This window comes from Buteo buteo, chromosome 10, assembly GCF_964188355.1.
Source record: "Buteo buteo chromosome 10, bButBut1.hap1.1, whole genome shotgun sequence".
NCBI classification, from domain to species: domain Eukaryota; kingdom Metazoa; phylum Chordata; class Aves; order Accipitriformes; family Accipitridae; genus Buteo; species Buteo buteo.
Window position 1 is genome coordinate 18,150,002 of NC_134180.1, and position 24,267 is coordinate 18,174,268.

Here is a 24,267-nt window from a genome sequence, read left to right on the forward strand (position 1 = left end):
TACAGGGAGACATTTTTGTGCTAACACATATTCCTTTGTTGCCTTGCAAGAAAAGAAGTGCAGGCTGAAGGCTGCACACATTTGGTGACTCCATTTTGATTCACAGCGAACACTTGCCTGTTTCAAAATGGGGTGTCTGCACTTTAAAGTTATCTGGAGCATTTATAGACAGAGCTGGTGTGATGAGCAGCACTTTATAATACCTCAAAGGCATGGTGCCAGAGCTGGGAATTTGATAAGCTGGGGTCCTGAATTGGATTCCAGCAATGGTCACAAGTTTTAGGAAGCTCTCATTTGAAATTGCAAGCAGGGGAAAAACAGGATTCTTTCTCTTTAATTGCATTAGTTTTATTGAACTGAAGCATTGCTTTAGTTCCCAGAACACTTTATATATATTTTAATGCAAGTTACCAGAGACAGAATGGTTGCAGGACCGTTTATTGTTTCTGACTCTTATATTTGGTAAAACTGATTTTACTCATTTTCCCATTTAACTCTCTTGTGCATTAAGAATCTTTAGACTTTGGGATGGTGTTTACTGAAGTAGTCATAAACATAATAATCTTAACTTCTTTGATTTGGTAATGCTTCTATAGTGCTTTTGTTTAGGCCTGTTCAGAAAAGCTAGGCCAAGCCATGTGAACAGGAACTGGAGTCCAGCAACCCCTGGTAGCCTTTTGTGCAGGAGAGGGAACATAAAATTCATTCCCTCAGTAGCTGATCCTTTATGTTTTATTTGATGTATGCTGCTAGCATTCACTGCGACACAAATGTCCTGGCCATTGGATGCTTCCCATCTGTTGTTTTGTGGGGCGGGTCACTCGAGAGGTTTGGGGGTTTTTAACCATACTTACCTTGTATGTATTTTTTATAGCCTTATCACATTTTAATTGGCTCTAGATCTTCTTATTGTATTTATTGAGCTGTGGGACACTTCTTCCCTTACTTAAGGCTTACATTTTGCCATGTAAGCACAACCAGGAATTGACTTGGAAAAAAAACTTTTCAAAAAATTACCATTCCTGCATCCCAGTTAGAGCACAGCAGGTCCCATGACCTTCTGCACCACTGGGGGAGCAGAGCCAGTGGGATCAGGGTACAGCAATGGCAGTTGGGACAGGGGACAGAGCTGCAATATGAGAAGGTGTCTGGTTTGTCAGTGACCCACTTTGGGAAAACCTCCCTCCCTTCTCCCACACCATGCGTACCTCCAGCTGTTCATTTCTCACTGTCTTCGCTTCTCTTATGGCGATCATCACTCCTTCAGTTGTATCGCATGGGCAGTCGCTGCCCATGTGGCTCAAAGAAGGAATGGATACCTTCAGCAGGAACATCTCAATTTACAATGAAAAAGTAAACCTATTATTCTTTGTCAATGCAAAAAAATTGCTTATCATTTAACAAGCTTCATTAAAGATACTGTCCTTATGGAACCATGCCTCCCTTCCTTCCTTTGACTGCCCCTGAAATAATTCTTTCAGCAGGACAGCAAGGAGCCAGTTACATTTTTAATCACTTGTGTCCCATAGGAATTGCAGTCTGCCAGCAAGGGCAGCTCCTTCCCCTCTGCAACACAGGAGAAGAATTAAAAGATGGGAAGCTATGGTTCCAGAATGGTGTGTTACAGTTATTAATAAGCTAAAGATCAAACAATCTGAATGTCATTAAATGCTAATATTCTGCTACTGAAAATATTTAATCCAATCCACAAGCTAGATCTGGAAAAAAAAGAAGCGGGGGGGTCATCCCCCTTTTTCCATTTTTTTTTTTTTTCCTGAATGGTGAGTGGGGAATGGAAAACAGTAGGATGAAAGGAATAGGGAAAAGAAAAATAACATTTAATTTCTCCTCTACTGTATATATCGCAAAAGAAAGTTTCAACAGTGTAGAGTCTTCACACACCCAAACCAGTTTGCATCATTTTGCCTTCTCATCAGGTAGATCAGTTAGTCACTGCAGAAGTAACACTCAACATGGTGATTCTTTCTGAGATTCCATCTTTCAGGTGGATGACAGCAACAGCTTCAGTTCTGACATGTACTAATATCATGTTTTGATGTCTTAAAATATACATCTGGACTTTTGCTTTTTACAGATACAGAGTCACTATATTGAGAGATCAGATTCTGAAATCTCTCCTCATTCCAATGGCTACTTCTGGAGACTAATGCAGACTTTGGATTTTGTGGTCTATGCATTTGTTTGTTTGTCTATTAATGCTTCATAAAATATACATGCTTCAAATAGGAGAAATGCAGGAGAGTGATACCACCAGAATGACAAAGGGTTTTGTGTCTTAATTCCAAAAGCAGGTGAAGTATATACTTTTAGTGTAGTTCATTGGTTTCCTCACTGTGGAGGCATACCCAGGTTTTGACTAATAAATGCACAATTACTGTGTGGCTGATATTCAGCCTGCCTGTGAATTGTGGAGAGGAGATACAGGTGCTCTGTCTAAAGGCTTCATACAAAGAGCATCACGTTACATTTTTAGAGGCATTTGGCACTTAAAATGAAATGACCTAAAGGTGGTTTAGTGCTGGCTTTTGGAAAAAATTGGGGGGGTTTATAAATTTTGACTGTGTTTTATTATACCAGGACTTTTGAAAAATCTCTTGCACATTTTAGGACCACCACAAAAAGGGCTTACTCCCAGAGAAAAGGTTCTGCAATTTAAAATGGGCTGAGTGTATGCTGTAACAGGAGAGAGGCCTTTTGGAGTGTTGTGCAAATGTTGCTGCAATGCAAACGCAATTAATAGAACACAAAGTCCAGTCTCAATGCCCTTTATACAGGAGCTTCCCCCTAATTCCTAACACATAAAATGTATACTTTTTTATATCCTCATAAGCTTAGCACATCTTAAAAGAAAGCAGGTTTGAAAATTCAGCTGCTATAACTACATTAGGCAAACAGAAAAGGGAAAGATTGCCATGAGGCGTAGGTGAGACTTCATCCTAAGAGACTTGTAGGCAGCAGCCCAGGGCACTTGTCCTGCCTTGCACCTGCAGGAGCGGGTGCCCATAACACCGAGAGGGGGGCAGCTGTTTTGTCATGGGTGTTACCGGTGTTCATGGGCTGCAGTGCACACATCTCAAGAGGAGCCTGTTACAGACTAAGACTTTTTTCCCTCATTTTATCAAGTTCTTGATCTTCAGAGGTAGGTCGGCATCTGAAAACACAAGAGATTATCATGAAGGGGTAAAACAGACAAAACACAGGAGTGATTTGCATAGGAAAAAAAAAGGAATAAAAATGTTGTATTCTGAAAGCTACAATCAACTTCTGTTACAAGAAGCTTGGACAGGTGCCAGTAGCTTGTTCCCTTTGTGATATGATTATATGGCCACTAAGTCGTTTGGTTCAGTCAATTTGCTATATATCATGATAAACCTGTATATAGCAGAAAATCCTCGAAGTTCTGCCCTTTTCCTCTCCTGAGCTTTTCTGCCCAACGTGAAAGCAGAGAACAGCTTTAACAAGAACTGGGGACACTTCAGAGTCCTGTGTAATGCTTCTGTCCTGGCTTGTGTAGGTCAACAGGAGGAGATGCTGAGCAGGCACAAGAATACATAAGGAAAGACAATGAGCAGTACTGATGGGGACAGGAGGTCATGACTGCTGTGGGCACCATCTTAAATCCCAGCGGAGCTGTCTCCTTCCTTCTCTGCCACTCTCAGTGTCTGAGAGAGAGAGAGCACAGCACTAAAACATATCAGACACAAACACTAACTCCTTCATCCGCAGCAGTATTACTTACGAAAATATTTCCTACTAAAGTGGCCATTATCCTTTCTTGGTTGTTTTTTTTTATTATTTGCATAATTCAGGAGGTTTCTGATAATTATGCGCAAGTTCATTAAGGATAAAGCTCTGTGTCATGAAAGAGTTCTTGTTAGGATCCTCTCAGGGCACGTTGTCTCTTCCTACTCATCAGGTCTTCTGGACAAATCCCTCTTCTTCTTTTCAATGGATGGCAACTCTCTATCAGTGTGAAAACAAAAAACAATTCATTTTGAACAGTGGTCTCCTTAAGTCTGTGCCTTGAAGAATGCTTTAATACAAGGAAGATGTTGTTCACTATCTGACTGTCTATGCCCCCAACAGGATCCTGTCCAATCTTGCTAGATCTATTTCTTGTAATAAGCTGCTGCTTGAGAAATAGATGCTGCTAGACATCCCTGTATTAATGACTTTTTTTTCCAAATCTAGGTTCTTTCTTTACCTGTATCTGTCAGTTCTCTAGTATTGTTCATAGAGCTATGTATTATATTTATTATATATATAATATATATATTTTATATATAAATTTTTATATAATTATATATAAAATTATATATAATTATATCTTTATTATTGTCGTGGGTTTAGCCCAGCCGGTAACAAAGAACCACGCGGCCGCTCGCTCACTCCTCCCGCCCCCCTCCGGTGGGATGGGGGGAAGACGGAGGAGAGAAAAGAAAAAAAAAACTGGAACCTCGAGGGTTGAGATAAAGGCAGTTTACTGGGACAACACAAAGGAATTACAACAACAACAACGGTACTAATGAACGAGTATACAAAAAGAGTGATGCACAGTGCAACTGCTCACCACCCGGGACCCGACGCTCCGCCACTTCCCCCACCGAAAGAAGGATCCACCCCCCCGGCCCACTCCCTATATATATACTGAGCATGATGGCACATGGTATGGAATAGCTCCTTGGCTAGTTCAGGTCAGCTGCCCCGGCTATGCCCCCCACCTCCCAGGTTCCTGTAAAAATTAACTCTATCCCAGCTGAACCCAGGACAATTATATATAATATATATATGCATACATTTTACTTCCAGATTAGCTCAAACATTCTTTGAGAATGGAAACAGCCTGTACATTTTCCATTGGAGTTTGGGGCTGAGGAAGCCTGCTTGACATTTAGGGAAAACTGTAAATTTTGTATAGGATTCTAAAAGCTACGTTCTACAAGATGGAATTGCAAAGGTTTGTTCTTCAGTATAAACATACACTGATTGTTTTTGTCAGCAGTATTTCACAATTTGCTTTCCCCTATGACAGCCTTATATTATTCATAACTTGCAATCTATTCCTTAAATTTTCAGTTATAAGAGTTTCCTGGTGGGGGTCACAGAATATGAAGGGAAGTATTGATTTGAAACATTTGAAATATAAATGAAGTTGTTTAGTTCTTCTGGTACATAGAATATTATAGTCACTGGATCAAATTTGACCTCCCAGCATGTCTGTTTTCATAGACAACAAAAACATGTTCCCAACCCCTCAGTGGACAGTGTAGCTCAGTTCTGGCCTCTGTCTGAATGTTCTTAGATTTACCCAGTATTTGTTAAAAACAAACATGAATAATAAATGTTTCAGTGCACTTGAAGGCCAAAAACAATCAGTATTTTATTCTAGTCCTGACATCGGGTCAGAATCTTAAGACTTTGCTTTGAAACTACCGGTCCTTTGTGACTTAAACTTAGAGTAATACCAAAGCAGTATCATCAACCCCGTTTCACAAAGATGTACGCAAAGTCCCCTGTCCCATATCACGTGAGTTTGGGGCTAGGGCAAGTATTAAACCCAGTGGCAGACCTGGTTTAGCACTGGGGGAAAACCAGTCAGCATTGGAGGTACTGCGATGGACAAGTGTACGTGCATGTCCATACATGTCTCCCACTCACTGATCCAAGGCCAATGCCAGAAGCCAGGTCTCCTCTCCTGTTCCCATCTGAGGTCTAAGAGCTCCTTTCCAGCTGCATCTGATAAGTGAATAGGACTGCCCAGCTCTGGCCACCCGCTTCTGAGAAGACCAGGTAATCTATTAGGAGTCATACCCACAGACCATCTATTAATTTACTACATTCAGATTTTTCTTTGATAAAAAGCCAGTAAATTTGACCCATGATATCATCTATCTCAAGCTTTCTCATACTAAAGAGCATTTGTAACTTTCCCATCTTTGTATAATTCCACTGGCTTTAATAAAACATAATAAAATGTTTGCAGAATTTAGCCTGTTTAATGGCTTCAAGATAACAGTAAGTGTCTGTAATTAAACAGTAGTCACATGGTATTTTTTAAAAAGAACACAAGCCTTCTCTACATGAAGTCAGCAACTGAAATGCAGTAGGTGAAAGAAGAATTGTTTTCTCAAATTAAAAAGAAAAGATACAGTTAGAACTTTATTTCCTGAACCATTTAAAATTAGTCCCAGCAAATAGTTTAATTGTGCTGTGTTGTTATACCAACAGAGCTAGAGATAAGATGACCCAATAGCTCTTTTTCAGTATCTAAGTTAGCTATGGATGCTAAGTTGCTTTTGGCATACTTCAAAACACTATGCACAGACACAAACGGCTCACTTTTCATCTAGCTTTCTTCAGCAGGAGAAAGGATTAGTATTTTTGAAGTATAAATTATTCACAGAAGACACTTCTGTCAGGGATGGCTAAAAGTATCTTCAGAATTCAACCCACATTAATAAATACTTTTGACTAATTTTTTTGAAAACTCAAAAAAGGCATGATTTTTCCCTTGGAAATATTTTTGTTCAAAAAATTGTCAAAAATAATTTCTAAAAGGGGATTTAAAACCTGAAAATAAAACTACATATTTCATTTGACACAAATGATTTTTTTCCCCCCAGTTTTTTTCAGTTCAGTCAGTGAACTGAAAAATCAATTATTCACACGACTCTACTGGCAAATAATTCTTATCAAAATAATTCCAGAGGGAATTATTCTGTGACAAGGAGCTTATATTGTATGGAATTTAAAAGTTAAAAGATTGAGGCTAGCGTGATAAACAATGAGAAATGTTCTGTTCGTTTTTCTCACTTTTCTCTTTCAAATTACAATGAGAAAAAGCAAAAAAAGATAAACAAAAAAAGATCTATATATTTTAAAGCGGATTTGGAGTGTCTGGTTTAGTAATAAGAAGCTGCCAATTCCCGATTATTTTAGATGGAGCCATGAGGCCTAAGCATTTTGAAAATCAACTCTAACGAAACACAAGAAAACACCAGAACAAAACCACTTCTTGAAATATTTAGTCAGCTTCATTTGCTCTGAACAGTTTGTTACGCACCCTCGACTTCGATAGTTTAATCATGAATAGCTCGGAACACACTCCAGAAAAGAATATAGCTGCCTCGTGCCTCATAATTATCCTTAAAGTTCAAGTTCAGCAACAAGATTTTTCAAAAAGAGATCAATTGACCTGCCCTTGGAGTAAGCACATTCTTCTCCTCAGCCCTTACGAGAGGCATTGAATGGAGGGGCCGTCAGGCCCCGGCAGAGAGCGATGGCTGGGACGCCGGCACCTGCGCCCGCAGCAACCTGCCCGGTGCTTCCCTCTTTCTGATAACGATGGCAGCGCTGCAGAGGGAGAGAGGTAGTTTCCTAAATGTCCAGTCAGTGCCTAGAGTTCATATTGAAAATTAAAGTGTGCTTTTATCAACAGTTCTTTACCTTTCCCCCACACATCTCCTATAAAGCAAGACAGATAAAAGAAAGGAAATCTGATTTTGAAGTACCTGTCTTTTTAAAGCACTTAAGTCCTGGGCTTTTCAGGGACTGTTAAGTTGTCTGTAACTATATTAATGGAACTTAACTGGAACGAGAACTTAGATCTTTGTTCTTTATGTGTGCTTTATTGCTGATTGTGCATATTGGTGGTACACCTGGAGCAAAAGGTGGCCAAAATATGTAGCAAAAAAAATGAAGGATATGTTCAATAGTGCTTTTCTCTTTGGAGAAAATGCCAACTTCTTTCTGGCAGTTTTCAAAGAGAGGTAAGTGGGGTCTCCTAATGAGCTGCCTGAAGCTTTCCTGCCGTCTCCTACCTCTTACTCTGACTCTGCTTCCCTGGCATCTCCTGCGTGGCTCCTGTCGCCGCAGGAGCCTGCCCAGCCAGGGGTTTCGTAGGAGCCACCATGAGTTGGGTTGAACCAGCCGCTCTGACAGGGTTAGACAACTTCTGTAAACGATTCTGATTTGCATTTGCTTTTCTCTGAAATATGACTTGTCGTCTTCGTGGAAACAAATCTTTCCCTGGCCTCTGTGTTTGTTTGGAAGGGAGGTGGAAGTCTCCTCGGGGCTTTGTTTGATTTGTAAAATCCTCAAACCTACAGATAAACTTGGCTAGAGGGCTTAAAAGCAGAGCTGGTCACAGCAGATGCCTGTCAGAGAATGAGCAGGGGAGGAGAAGGTTCCTCACTAAATCCTGATACCAGGACCCACAGAACAGCCGTTCCTGTTACTGACTGCAGTAGGAACAGGACCAAGCTATTAATTGCATTAAAGCTATCAGAAGGGTCTCACTTTTTCAAGTGAAACCGGTATCCAAGAGTAGACATACGTAGGGTGGGCTATTCTGCACTTTTTCTGTGCCTGTGTGCAGGGATCCCACCCTTACGGCTGCTGCAGCTGCACAGGGGGGCCAGTCTTTGCTGGCTGCAAAGGGACACCCAGCGAGGACAGTGCATGCCTCTGCGCTGAGTTAGGGCTTACATCCACTGTTCCTCCCGGGGTATTTCTCAGAGTAGCACAAGGCATATTTTCTCTCCCTTGGAAACAGCCCATACCCCACTCTTCCATATATACCATTGCTGCCGCAGTAACTACTGGGGCACATTCGAGCCTTTACATGAGTCCATAGGAGGTCTCTTAAACAGAAATGCTTTAAAATCTTTTGAAAAGAGCAGCAGATGTACTGCTTCACAGAACTGGTTTCCCTGGTGCCGAATTCTGTGCACACCATGGATATTTTTATGCTGCTTTTCTCTATTATAGTCGTCAAAAAGTTATTGAAATCAGTATGAAATTAACCTTGCTTGTTTCTCATGTAGCAGAAATGCTGCTCCCGTGACAACGGCTCATGAAAATACTTTGTTCCCTACTGTGACACAATAGGTGCTACACCCTGAGTCTTTCTCTAAGCTTAAAGTAAAGATATTTCTGCTTTGGCCAGGTCTGTCCAACATTAATCATGAACATGAATTTGTAACAGCTCACTTGGGGTATCGCTTCATGCGAGAATAAAATTTCTCCCATTGCAGAGAGTTAAGTAACATTTTTGAATGGCATTGTAAGCATGTCCACTTGGATGGTAATTTAACGACCACAATTTTAGACCTCCCACACAACAAATTGTTCCTTTTCAGCGTTGTGCTGAGAAAAAGAATTCAGGGTACCAGCTGGCAGCTGATACTGTGAAATAGTACTTACAAATAAAGACAAGAAGTTTGGTGTAATCGCTGGCATCTTAGAGCAGCTTTCTCGGGATTGCTGCTGAGCAGATGTAAGACTGGTATTAATTAAATTAAACCCAGAAAAATTGGTCTCTCAATAAACTTAAAAGTGGTGATGCACATTAATGCAATGCCAGGAATTTCAAATTTAATGTTCAAATTTGTATCAGGAGAAAAGAGAAGAAACAGTGACTCCTAAAGACTTTTTAACTTTCATTTTTAAATTTGTAAGCTATAAAACTGCAGTGATATATTGCTGCACCTTTCATCTGAGGTTTGTGTGTCACATTCTTAACGATCTAGCAGGTTGTGGTACAGACTTTTACAACTGCTGTGATATAGTGGTTAAATTCTGCCTGGTGGTATTATAGTGATTAAAACAGAAGGTGTGTCTAGCGTATCTGTTGGTGCATATTGACTTCTTGATATTGACTTACTGCCCAATGGATGGATGGCAAACTAAGGCTGGCTAACCAAGACATTGGACAGCAGCAAAAAAAATTAAAAATAACAAAAACTTTGCATCCTTAATATCCTGATGGCAATGGGCAGTAGTCCAGCCTCAGCCAGCATGTGCCTTAACTTTTTTCCACCATCAGACAGATAATGAAAGGGTACTGCCAAGCGGATCGCATTATTCCAGCTGGTGGACAGCGAGCTGCATTCTTGTCCCGATAGCCCTTCTGTCTCTGATGCATCAAACAGTATGGGCAGCTGAGGATATTCGGGTTTGTACCGTCTCCTAGTTTTTCTTGATATTTAAAACAAACCAATTAAAACACATGTGACACATCATGACAACTCAGAACACCTAAGCTGTGTAGTACCTCTGCAACAGATGTGCTTCCCACTCTGCCATCCCATCTATGTATCAAAACATTGATTGCTGTGTGAAGTACAGCAACTTAGTAGGTGAGACCAAAGAGGTTCCAAGAAAGAAGGACGTTTTCAAGTGGAAGAGAAGGAAAAAGAAAAACTAATTGTGACACTGAAGTACTTAGAGTTTACATCCACTGCTTTTTCTCCATTCTTCAGTGGTAGTCTGGGAACCTATCAAAATTATCACTAGTGTTCAATGATCAGTTGGTAGCACTAGAAGAAACTGTCATTATTGATCTTCATCTTAACAAGAGATTTTGCTTCCTCTCTGGGAGAGACATGACTGCCATGGTCCCCGTTCAGCATCCTTCACATAGATAAGGAAAGCTTCCTATTTCTGAGGTTAAAGATTAGATCAAAATAGTTTCATGGAAACAATGTAAAATACCAGCATCCTACCTTCTCAGCAGTCATGTCCCTAAAAGCACATCACACCTGGGCTTCTTAACCTCCGCTGACTCCCAGTTTCCACCCCATGTTTGTTCAAGATCTTGGGCCTGCCATTCAAAATGATAAAGAGGTTATCTGCCATTGTCTAAAAATACAGCCACTGAGCCTAGAATAATATGAATGAAAGCTGGAAACAAATTAGGCCACATTTCAGACAGTGTGAACTAACATAAATTCATTGATTCTACTGGAGCCAGATGGATTTACATCAGCTAAGAATCTGGCAAACTGTGTTCACGGGTGAAACTATTTGCAGAACATGCTGCTGGCAAACTCTAGCAGATTCCACAGCCACTCTCTTTATTGACACTTTTCCATGAAAACTAATATCTCTGAAGAAAAAGCAAAAATTAGTATTTGGGAAGGCAATGGAAGTTAGTTCTCTACAGCAGCTAACAGCAGCTATATTTTCAGACAGATCTATTTCAGCTTTAACACTTAGAGAATGTGAAATGAAAATTAGAAAAAGCATTTGGCCATTCCACTTGGCTAGGCGTATCTAAGTATGTAATATTAAGGAAAGGGGGGGGGGTTATGTGGTAAACTGAAATAACTCGGACTCAGAATTAGCTGTTCTGTCAACTAGGCATAAGTATCACTGGATTATTTTTAGACTTTGGACATAAGAGACTGAAGTAAGTCTGAATGTTTTCATATCTGTTGGTCTGTAACTTTTTTTTATCTAGCCAAGAAATCAGAACAGTTTCAAATACTTAACTACTGAGGTGTTTGTAAGAGGTTTAAAAGGTTACTGCCTCCTCCTTTCTATGTTTGAGTTCTGAGCATTGCTGATCTAGCCTGTAAACATTTTCAGTTGCCTCTGTTTGTTTGGAAAGATGCATTTAGTAGAATACTGCATTTCAGAAACATTTACAGTTAATTTGGCAAAGTAAGGTTGCTTGTGGCCCTCAGTCTGAAAGGGGCTTGGGGAGAGGAGCGGCGAAGCCAAAAGGACCTGCCCCACTAACGTTTGGCTTCAAAGGGAGACAGTACACATCTATCAGACAACATACTGATCAAATACAGGTTGAGATATAAATGGATCAGTAGTGATCCTGTAGTTCTTGTTCATATTGACTAGCATTTAACTTGACAGTAGTTCCCATTTATATAATCAGAATATATAGAAATGTTTACTGGTGTGTGAACACAATGAATCTTATTAACAAGTTAATATTTAAATTTAGCACTTGTGTACTCTTATTGTTGGGCTGGCTTAGTGCAAACAGTGGGCAATTCCATGCCCTGCACGAGTTCTGTGAGTCTTGGAAAGTACTCGCTCCTGTGGGAAAGGGAATTATGCTGCCCTTTTGGACTTTGTTTTCTTTTTTAATTTCAAGCTCTCCAAACTGCTTGGAAGTAGGCCACTGAGAAAGCAAAGCAAACATGCTCTCTGTGCCTGGGTTTTGCTGTTCCCCACTAGATATATTATATTCAGCTAAGGGAGAATAAGAAGCTATTTTCCCCAATTTTCCATACTGCCTGTGGGAATCTAATTCAATTTCCTCCCAAATTTAGCAGCAAAAACTAAACAGTAAAGAATAGAGTTGAAGAGGCTTCTGTAAATCTCTAGATTCTAAGGTACTAAGGTGCAGCAGGATTACTGAGCACAGGTTAAACTTCTTTTCTAGCCACAAAGCTACTTACAGATTTAAGAAGCTTAAAAACCTGATCCAACATTAGTCCTTGCTTTGTAATGAAAGAATAATATATCTACCTATACAAAGTTATATTTGTTATTATTGAATTTTTTTATCCTTTATTATTGATGTAGCCCTATTCCATAAAGGAATTTTTTTTTTTTGGTGGGAGATTATGATGTATTAGATAACAGGGAAAGGGACAGGGGAAAAGACTGGTGACCAAATACATTTCCAGAAATAAACAAATGAAAGAAAGGACTCACATTTCATTACTCTCACTACAGTGGCTACATTTTACCAGCAGACCACAGGGGTCTTATTCATAACTTCCAGAAAAAGATGTAGTGCCTTTTTTGGACTTGGATTCCATACAGAAACGTGGACCTGAGATATTCAAGAAATACCGAATAAAAAACAGAATTTACTTTCCTGCTTCACATGAGCTGGAACATTTGTTCAGCAGACCTACTTGCAGCCAGCAACCCATGCCATTTTCTGATTGCCAACTGTCCTTAGTTTTTTTGACCATTTTAGCTCCGAATTTCTTCAGATGGGTAGTCCCTGCAGTGAGCACTGGTAGCTTAGATTGTAGTAATTATCTTGTTACCTCTTTTATGTGTGTGTTCTCACTGTCTGTTCCATCCTTGCAGAAATAAATTGGCCAGCAATCATTTTATTTCTTCGCAACAGTGTCCTTTAGACTTGTTTTCATCCCCACAAAATGTGCTTCAATAGTAAAGCTGTGTAGGCATCTATTTAAGCTTTGGAAATTAGGATAAGGACCAGCATACTTTGTTTTTTTGACATGACATGGAAAAATCCTATGATATAACAAATAATAATATTCAGCAGCTGTGATGTTTCTGAGACTGTGCACCTCTATGAAAAGATGTTCCACTGGTTATATTTAAAGGAAAAACAGACTTATCTAAGTATTTTCATGATGTTTACCTTGTACGCTCAATGGTGCAAGAGTTTTGTCACTTACCTGTTGTCCTGGTTTCGGCTGGGACTCCACACTTAAAATGTATTTGCAACGTGGAATTTTTGTCTTTATCTACATTGTATTAGAAACCTAATCTCACTAGTGAAGCTGCCTCAAGGTCATTAGTAAGCTTGAGAGGCATAATGTAGGTGACAGCCTTAACACGTTTGATGTCACACTAAACACGGCCAAGTCCTTTAGGACAACTATGACAAGGTACTGGAAGTAGTCGCTAGCACTGGGGAGCTGACTAAGGCTCCTAACATTGCTAACAGTGTTTTAAAATGCCTGATTAAAACTGTGCAGGGATAGCATTTTATGTTGTGTGTGCATCACGTTGTGTGGGCAGTAATGTGAAGAGCAAACATGCCAACTCCTCTGCAAGCTCAGGCTTTGCTTACCTGAGAGCAGAGACCTGAGTCGTGGCATGTGAAAGTGAAGAGTCTGTGCAGAGGGCTTACAAGTTGGTTTTAGGTTGATTTTCTAAACTTTGGTGATGACCTAGAATGATCCAAAGATGTATCTAAGCGAGGAACATATGGCTAGTCGTTAAAAATGTATCAAAGAGCTTCTCTTGTCTGTCTTTCTCATGAATGATCTCTTCAACATAAATGATCCACTCATGTGACCCCCAGTCTGTTGGTTGGCACTCACATGCAAGAGCACCAGCGTGCTATTAGCAATTACCTTAGTGATATTTACAGCATTTTAATGTCAGTTGTCTGTATGTAAATAGAGTCTGTGCGGAACACGGCGCGCCCGGGGCTCCTGCTCCCACTACAACAGCACTGCTCCTTCAACATGCCAGAGTGCTTCCTGCGCCTTATGTAACTGCCAAAAATATCATTTCAATTGCTTTATGACAAAATAATGAGTCTGTCAAAGATGAGTGGTCAGAAAAACAAATTTGTCCTCCCACACAATTAGAGTTTATAGTGTTGGACAGCAATATCAATCTCCAGTGATTCAAAATTGAATTTGCACGTTGGAGGAAAATGTGTTCTTGCGCGTGCTGTAACCAGGCTGCTTAGCAGGAAGAGTCCTCGCAGGTTGAACTGGAAAGATGGAAATGAGCTGAGCTCATGTGGAAACATCAGGATGGAAGTTTCCAAATACATTAAGTGTTGTGGGGACGTGACATTCACTTCCACAAGCTCGGTCCCGACAGAGCTGCTCCCACAACAATCAACAAAAAAGTCTGGAAAAACTGTCACCAGATATAACAGGCAGACAACTATTGCCTTTAGGTAGAAAGCCGTTTCAAGCCCTGCATCTCCCTGTACATAACCTAATTGCTCATGGAGTTGTTGATACTTATAATCATGGACTTCAGACATTCTTTGTAAAAACGTACAAAGATTAGACCTTAACAATGCCATTTATGGTGAGCATATACTGTATCTCAGAACTGCACTTTGCCCTTAACATTTGCTTTATCCTTACGTGGGATTTTGCCCTTAGGCTGTTTGCCAGTGCAGTGCAAAGGCTACAGCGTACAGCCTCTTACATTTGCCACACCTTAACCTGTTTTCTCAAACCCGCTCTACTTATTACAGCTCCCTCAATCATCCCTTCTCAGTACACATGCAAACCCACTTGGCATGCCAAGCAGCTGCTACCCACCCACTGCTACCCAGTAATTGCATTTCTGGGCATGTGTACGTAATACCTTGTAAAGCACTTTGGCTTTTTTCTTTGTATTTCAAGAAACTATATAGGCATCTGGAACACTCAGTACACAGGATGTGGAAGCAGTTTTTTAGGTTTTTCAGAACTTCTCCATTCTTATACATGCAGCCAAAGTGACCACATTCTTCTAATGGAAGCATCTACAAGGGCTATATGAAAATTTGTGTTTAATGTGCTTTGTATGTAAATCTAATTAAGCCTTCTGTTACTATCTCAGATTTAAAGCAGTAACAGATAGGAACAGCCTTTAAAAGCAAGTATTTAAAGAAATTACAAATGGTACCTAGGATTATCAGTAATAATTTATCATCATGGATATTCACATAAGGTAACAAAATATTTCCTTACCTCTGAAGCAGAAAAGGTAATCTTCCTTAAGAAGGAGACAAGGCAGATGAAGGACTTTGAACTTGGACAGTCTTCCATAGGAAGCTGATGTCCACATTCTGACAGTGATCTGATAGGAGACCAAGTCAGCTACCAGACCAGTGGTGCTCAGCTGTTTCACAGTTACCTGAAATGCCTAAGGTCCAGGCTCTACTGCTTTGTTTTCACACTGCTCACAATCCAATATATCCCATCGCAAGAGTGGTTCTCTCGTGGTCTGTCTGGATGGTACTTTTACCTAAATAGTCTTCTTTCTGTAACCTTAAACATTTCAGTTTTCCTTACTGCTTATCCCACAGTTAGAAGTAGTTTTTTATTGTACTCTAGTCATCTCTCAGCCCCGCTACGCACATTTACCTCTTTCATTCATCCAGAGAAGTCTGTCCCTCAAGCACAACAGGCATTTCTCGTCTTTGGAGAAGTCTCCAATACATACATACACTCTGATGAGGTCCCTGGGACAGATCGCCCAACTCCTAGTGCAGCCTTCCTAAAAAAACCAGAAGAATACAAAATATTATTTCCTTGTTCCAGTAAAAATGTCTCTCCACATACAGCACAGAATTTGGTATTGGCTTGCTTCTCCCCAGACACAGTACCTTCCAAATTACGTTCAGTTTGCTTTCCTCAGTTCTCTTTCAGTTTTAGCACTGTCTGCATTTTACACTCATTCAGTATTCAGCTACATCCTTGATTTGCTATGGAAATCATGATTAATCTCTCTGAGTTCTGTGAAGTGACCTCAGCAAAAAATTGGTGCAAGTGAGAGGAGAATCATAGCCTCAGTGGTTCAATCCTCTGAATGTCTTTTTTCCGCTAATGGTTCTGCTCTTTTACTCCCTATGTATAGTTACTGACACCAACAAGAACTCCAGATTAATCTCTTCAGATTTCATTAATCTACAGGGTTTTTTTCATATGTATAACACTAATGATCATAAACCAAACCCAACTTTTATGTTGCCTATACACTAAGAAGGCAAAAGTAATGTTTTTTGCCACACATTGTCTGACCTTTTGTGGTTTGGGTCTTTTTTTTAAAACATTTATTTTTGTGCCCACTTTAACTAGCTCTCATTAAATCTACATTTGACATTTTTAATATAAATGTATTTTTTTACCTTGATGTTTGATCTTTAGCTAGTCTTGCAGAAAACCACAGTGACCACATTTGTTCCTTACTTTCTTCTCCTTGGAAATTGTACACAGCTAAGTTTGAATTATTCTGAGCAGTTTTAGGATTATTCAGCATGATAGGCTCTTTTTCTGCTCAGTTGTTAATGTTAGGTTTTGACTATCTATTCTCTGCCTGCAAAGGTTTTAGATCAGTCCTTTATTTTTTTCAGTGATCAAATTTCTTTTTTTTTTCTCATTCACTTTAAATCATACTCCTAGAAGGCTACACCTCTCTCCCCATTGCTGGGGTATTTTGGGAGGCAGGGGCGGGTGTTTTTGGTTTTTTAATTGGAGATGGTAGAAATTTTGCTTTCCTTTCTCTTAAACATGGTATTATTTGGAATTTTCTTTTAAGGCAGGGTGCAGCATTCTGGGAGATTATGCTGGGAAGGCTTTCAAAAATACATATTAAACATCTAAATAAGTTAATTTGCAGAGAGGCATTGACTGAATGAATCTGTGATTATTCTACCGGTTTAGGGCAGGAAGAGCCATTTAGCAATTCCTCCATTTAGGAAGCTAAGTGTCTAAAATGTCCCTACATTGTCTGGTTTGTGTGTATTTGTGCAGAATGCCCCTATGAGGGCTGATTCCTTTAAATCTCAGTTAATAGGGTGTCGTGGTTTAACCCCAGCCAGCAACTAAGCACCACGCAGCCGCTCACTCACTCCCCCCCCACCCAGTGGGATGGGGGAGAAAATCAGGAAAAGAGAAGTAAAACTCATGGGTTGAGATAAGAACGGTTTAATAGAACAGAAAAAAAGAAACTAGTAATGATAATGATAACACTAATAAAATGACAACAGTAATAATAAAATGATTGCAATGTACAAATGATGCACAGTCCAATTGCTCACCACCTGCCGTCCGACACCCAGCTAGTCCCCGAGCAGCGATTCCCCACCCCCACTCCCCCCAGTTCCTATACTAGATGGGGCGTCCCATGGTATGGAATACCCTGTTGGCCCGTTTGGGTCAGCTGCCCTGGCTCTGTCCTGTGCCAACTTCTTGTGCCCCTCCAGCTTTCTCGCTGGCTGGGCATGAGAAGCTGAAAAAGCCTTGACTTTAGTCTAAACATTACTTAGCAACAACTGAAAACATCAGTGTTATCAACATTCTTCGCATTCTGAACTCAAAACATAGCACTGTACCAGCTACTAGGAAGACAGTTAACTCTATCCCAGCTGAAACCAGGACAGTATCCACCCCTTATTCTATACCATTGACGTCATGCTCAGTTCCCATACATTCAGTTACATCCCAGTCAATCATCATCGCCTTTCCATCCCTTTAAGACATATGAACAATGATACGTATATATATATGTATATATATATGTGTATACACACAGAGAAATACCATTCCTTTAGTTTATGGGTTATGTTCATAAAATGTTCGTTGAGTTCATTTAGTTTCCGACTCTGGGCTCCATCTGTCATACCAGTCTGCCTGGACAAGAGGGATGGTGCAAAGTCCTCTCAGTCGGTAGAGCAGAATTGGGCTTCAGTGTGGTGTGATGAGCAGGTGACATTGGAGGCAGCAGGAGGATGGTGTGCACCGTTGGATTGTTGCATGCTAGAGTCAGTTCTGGTTCCATCACTACTGCGCTTTGCTCAGTTTTATCACAGTTCTTTCTTGCTTGATCTAAGTGATTCTTACTATAGTACTATGGATATAGCATGTAACATTTATAGTAATGATAACATACAGTAGCAGGGTTATATAGCAACTAATATCATACAGTTTACTTCTGGCTATTCTCACCTAAAATTAAATCTCCTTGAGGCACACATGGACTTCCCCATCTTTTCACATCACCCACCAAGTGCACCCAGGCCCCTGAGAAAAAGCAATCCCACGAATGGGTTTACCTTTGCCTGAGGCAGGAGTAACCCAGACTGTCTTCCCTAACATATTTTCTATGTGCACTACAGGGACTTTATCCCCTTCTACAGTACGTAAAAGTTCTGACTGGGCAGGGCCACCCCGACTGGCAGATCCTCTGGTGTTGACTAACCAGGTGGCTTTTGCTAAATGTGTGTCCCAATGTTTGAAAGTTCCACCCCTCATTGCTCTCAATGTAGTCTTTAACAGTCCATTGTATCATTTGATTTTCCCGGAGGCGGGTGTATGATAGGGGATATGGTACACCCCCTCAATGCCATGCTCTTTGGCCCAGGTGTCTATGAGGTTGTTTTGGAAATGAGTCCAGGTGTCTGACTCAGTTCTTTCTGGGGTGCCGTGTCACCACAAGACCTGCTTCTCAAGGCCCAGGATAGTGTTCCGGGTGGTGGTATGGGGTACAGAATATGTTTCCAGCCATCTGGTGGTTGCTTCCACCATTGTAAGCACATAGCATTTGCCTTGGTGAGTTTGTGGGAGTGTGATGTAATCAATCTGCCAGGCTTCCCCATATTTATATTTCAGCCATCGCCCTCCATACCACAGGGGCTTTAACCGCTTGGCTTGCTTAATTGCAGCACATGGTTTACATTCATGGATAACCTGTGCAATAGCGTCCATGGTCAAGTCCACCCCTCGGTCACAAGCCCATCTATATGTTACATCTCTTCCCTGATGGCCTGAGGTATCATGGGCCCACTGAGCCATAAATAGCTCACCCTTCTGTTGCCAGTCCAGGTCCACCTGAGCCACTTCAATCTTGGCAGCCTGATCCACCTGTTGGTTGTTTCGATGTTCTTCAGTGGCCCGACCCTTGGGTACGTGAGCATCTACATGACGTACTTTTACAACCAGATTCTCTAGCCGGGATGCAATATCTTGCCACAGTGCGGCAGCCCAGATGGGTTTACCTCTGCACTGCCAGTTGCTCTGCTTCCATTGCTGTAACCACCCCCACAGGGCATTTGCCACCATCCATGAGTCAGTATAGAGATAGACCACTGGCCACGTCTCTCTTTCAGCAATGTCTAACGCTAGCTGGATGGCTTTCACCTCTGCAAACTGACTCGATTCACCTTTTCCTTCAGCGGTTTCTGCGACTTGTCTTGTAGGGCTCCATACAGCAGCCTTCCACCTCTGATGTTTTCCCACAATGCGAAAGGATCCGTCAGTGAACAGGGCATATTGACTCTCATTTTCTGGCAGTTTATTATACAGCGGGGCCTCTTCAGCACGTGCCACCTCCTCCTCTGGCAACATTCCAAAATCTTTGCCTTCTGGCCAGTCTGTGATCACTTCTAAAATTCCTGGGCGACTGGGGTTTCCTATGCGAGCCCGTTGTGTGATCAGTGCGATCCATTTACTCCACGTGGCGTCAGTCTCGTGATGTGTAGAGGAGACCCTCCCTTTGAACATCCAGCCCAGCACTGGCAGTCGGGGTGCTAAGAGGAGCTGTGCTTCAGTACCAACCACTTCTGAGGCAGCTCAGACTCCTTCATACGCTGCCAATATCTCTTTTTCAGTTGGAGTATAGCGAGCCTCGGATCCTCTGTATCCTCGACTCCAAAACCCCAGGGATCGGCCTCAGGTCTCTCCAGGTGCTTTCTGCCAGAGGCTCCAGGTAGGGCCATTCTCCCCAGCTGCAGTGTAGAGCACATTTTTAACATCTTGTCGTGCTTGGACTGGTTCAAGGGCTACTGCATGAACAATCTCCTGTTTAATTTGTTCAAAGGCTTGTTGTTGCTCAGGGTCCCATTTAAAATCATTCTTCCGGGTCACTTGATAGAGAGGGTTTACAATCAGACTGTAATTTGGAATATGCATTCTCCAAAACCCCACAACACATAAGAAGGCCTGTTTCCTTTTTACTAGTTGGTGGAGACATAGCTGCTATTTTGTTGATCACATCCATTGGGATTTGACGATGTCCATCTTGCCATTTTATTCCTAAAAACTGGATCTCCCGTGCAGGTCCCTTGACCTTACTTTCTTTTATGGCAAAACCAGCTTTCAGAAGGATTTCGATTATTTTCTTCCCCTTCTCAAAGACTTCTTCTGCTGTGTTGCCCCATACGATGATGTTGTCAATGTATTGCAGGTGTTCTGGAGCTTCACCTTTTTCCAGTGCAGTCTGGATTAGTCCATGGCAAATGGTGGGGCTGTGTTTCCAACCCTGGGGCAGTCGATTCCAAGTGTACTGGACACCCCTCCAAGTAAAGGCAAATTGTGGACGACACTCTGCTGCCAGAGGGATTGAGAAAAACGCATTAGCAATGTCAATTGTGGCATACCACTTGGCTGCCTTTGACTCTAGTTCATATTGAAGTTCTAGCATACCTGGAACGGCAGCGCTCAGCAGTGGCGTAACTTCATTCAGGCCATGATAGTCTACTGTTAGTCTCCACTCCCCATTAGACTTTTGCACTGGCCATATGGGACTATTCAAAGGTCAGCAAGTTTTGCTGATCACTCCTTGGCTCTCCAGTTGACAAATCAACTTATGGATGGGAATCAGAGTCTAGGTTGGTGCAATATTGCCGCCGGTGCACCGTCATGGTAGCAATTGGCACTTGTTGTTCTTCAACCCTCAGCAACCCCACAACCGAAGGGTCTTGAGAGAGACCCGGCAGGGTAGACAGCTGTTCAGTGCCCTCCATCTCCAAGGCAGCTACACCAAAAGCCCATCGATACCCCTTTGGGTCCTTAAAATACCCTATCCTGAGATAGTCTATGCCAAGGATACACAGAGCCTCTGGACCAGTCACAATGGGGTGTTTCTGCCATTCATTCCGTTAGGCTTACTTCAGCTTCCAATACAGTTAACTCTTGGGATCCTCCTGTCACACCAGAAATAAAAATGGGTTCTGCCCCTTTATAACTTGATGGCATTAGAGTGCACTGTGCGCTGGTGTCTGCTAGAGCTTTATACTCCTGTGGGTCTGACGTGCCAGGCCATCGAATCTACACAGTCCAATAGACCCGGTTATCCCTTTCCTCCACCTGGCTGGAGGCAGGGCCCCTCTGATTCTTGTCAGAGTATCCAGTATTCACTTCTTCTAAAATTGGCTCAGAAGTCCCTTCAAAAGGATCAGAAATAAGATCAGCCCTTCTACTCTCTTTGGAAACTGGAGCGGCATTTTTCCTGGTAGAATCCCCTTTTGTGGTGGTTTTTCCTCGCAGCTCACATACCCGTGCACTTAGGACCGAGGTAGGTTTTCCATCCCATTTCCTCATGTCCTCCCCATGATCACATAGGTAAAACCACGGAGCACCTCGTGGTGTGTACCTTCTATATTCTCTCTCTTGGGCAGAGGAGCGCTCACTCCTAATAGCTGAGACATTGGTCCTTACAGGTGGGGAATAGGACACATCCTCTTTGAATTGCTGGAAATCCTCGGACAGCTTCTCCACAGCCGAAATGCAGGCTTGTAGGGAGGAGGAGAGATTTTCTTCGTATTGACGGAGTTGGCGAGCCACTCTGTCGGTGCCTCTTCGTCTTTCCAGGTCATTATTGCCAGTGAGTTGGTGTAGGACGATGGTGCGCTCCGTACAAACTTCCGCCACATGGGTCGTGTGCATTGGACTTCATCTGGATCTTTGGGTAATTGTGGGTTGTCCGGGTCATGATGAATTGTCTCTAGCACAGCTAATTCCCTCAGATATTGGATACCTCTTTCCATGATTGTTCGCTTACTTGATTGACACATAACATCTTCCGTAAAGGGGTACCTTTCCTTCACACTTGACAGGAGTCACCTCCAGAGGCTGATGGCTTGTGTCCCTTTTCCAATTGCCTTGTCAATGCCACCTTCCCTGGCAAGCGATCCCAGCTGCTTGGCTTCCCTACCTTCTAATTCCAAGCTATTAGCCCCATTGTCCCAGCATCGGAGGAGCCAGGTGATAATATGCTCACCTATACAGCAGCCAAAGTCTTTTCGCATATCCCGCAGCTCACTCAAGGATAGGGACCGGGTTATTACCTCTGGTTCTGCCTCTTCCTCCTGTTCCTGTGATGACCCTGGTTCATCTTCATCCTTCGCTAAACAAACTAATTTTTTTGTATATTTCTTGTTATGTACAGGGGCAACTGATACTGGTGCAGGTTGGTCCGCTGGTTCAGTTGCAGTATCGCTCGCCAGGTCTTGGATAACCGCAGTGTCTGTTGCCAAGGTTTGGGTAGCTGCTGTGCTCGTTGCTGGAGCTGGAGGGACCGCAGTGCCTGTTGCTGAGGTTTGGGTAGCTGCTGTGCTCATTGCCGGGGCTGGAGGGGCTGCAGTGCCTGTCGCTGAGGTTGGGGTAGCCACAGTGCTTGTCGCCGGGGCTGGAGGGGCCGCGGCGCCCATTGCCGAGGTTTGAGTGACCACAGTGCTCATTGTTTTGTTTTTAGGTCCAGAGACCTTCTCTTCCCCTTGAGGGTACTGAGTGGTGTTGAACAGGGCTCGATAGGCATGGGCCAGGCCCCAGCACGTTGCAGTGATTTGTATCTCTCTGGAGCTGCCGGGGTGACAGCATACCTCTTCCAAATATTTTACTAGTTCTTCTGGATTCTGCACTTGTTCAGGGGTGAATTTCCAAAACATTGGAGGTGCCCACTTTTCTAGGTACTTGCCCATACTACCCCACACACCCTACCACTCATAATTATCCAGCCTTGGGGCAGATCTCTGGGTGATCTTCTTAAATAGTTGTTTAACCTTAAACGAGAGCTGAACCACATTCAGAAGCATGCTAATTCCTAGCAGTAGGGCTAGGACCGTGCTGGTCTCAACATCCCAAGGGTATTCAAATTTTTCTAAATTCTCAAACACCATTGTAATTGGACTGAAGGAGAAAGGAGAGGGGAAGAAAGGTGCCCCACCCATAGACTGGTTTTCCAAGGAGGAAAGGTAAATGGTGTAATTATTAATAGTTCCCCACACATGGCTCCTGGAGTATAAAGGTGACAATGCTGAGTGCAAGTACCAGATTAATCCCACAGCCAATGACTTTATGATACCATAAACCAGTGTTATACAATACATCAAAGCGAAAACCTTAATCCACCTCCCACGGATGATAAGCAGCAGAAGAGGGACTACATGCAGCAAGCGAGGTGATACATAACAGAACTTTAAAAAACAGAGCACAAACTCTAAGAACACATAGATCAACATAATGACCAGCAACTATTAGACCAATATAATGAATGCTTATAAAATATTTGTTTTAACAAGCTCTGGTCAGGTTTGTCATTATCTCAACCCTTTGGCCCCCACACTGGGTGCCAAAATGGACTGTCATGGTTTAACCCCAGCCAGCAACTAAGCACCATGCAGTCGCTTGCTTACTCCCCCCCTCACCCAGTGGGATGGGGGAGAAAATCAGGAAAAGAAGTAAAACTCGTGGGTTGAGAACGGTTTAATAGAACAGAAAAGAAGAAACTAATAATGATAATGATAACACTAATAAAATGACAACAGTAATAATAAAAGGATTGGAATGTACAAATGATGCGCAGTGCAATTGCTCACCACCCGCAGATCGACACCCAGCTAGTCCCTGAGCGGCGATTCCCCGCGCCCCCCCCAGTTCCTATACTAGATGTGACGTCCCATGGTATGGGATACCCCGTTGGCCACTTTGGGTCAGCTGCCCTGGCTCTGTCCTGTGCCAACTTCTTGTGCCCCTCCAGCTTTCTCGCTGGCTGGGCATGAGAAGCTGAAAAAGCCTTGACTTTAGTCTAAACACTACTTAGCAACAACTGGAAACATCAATGTGTCATCAACATTCTTTGCATTCTGAACTCAAAACATAGCACTGTACCAGCTACTAGGAAGACAGTTAACTCTATCCCAGCTGAAACCAGGACATAGGGTTTTAAAATTTGACAGAAGATCCCCAACTACTTCTACAAGAAAATGCATTTTGC

At 42.2% G+C, this 24,267-nt stretch overlaps 1 protein-coding gene across 4 annotated transcripts in view; it reads left to right on the forward strand.

Annotated features, from left to right (window-relative positions):
• NTNG1 (netrin G1) overlaps positions 1–24,267 on the forward strand; it is a 166,039-nt gene that overhangs the window by 78,674 nt on the left and 63,098 nt on the right. The window lies entirely within an intron of this gene.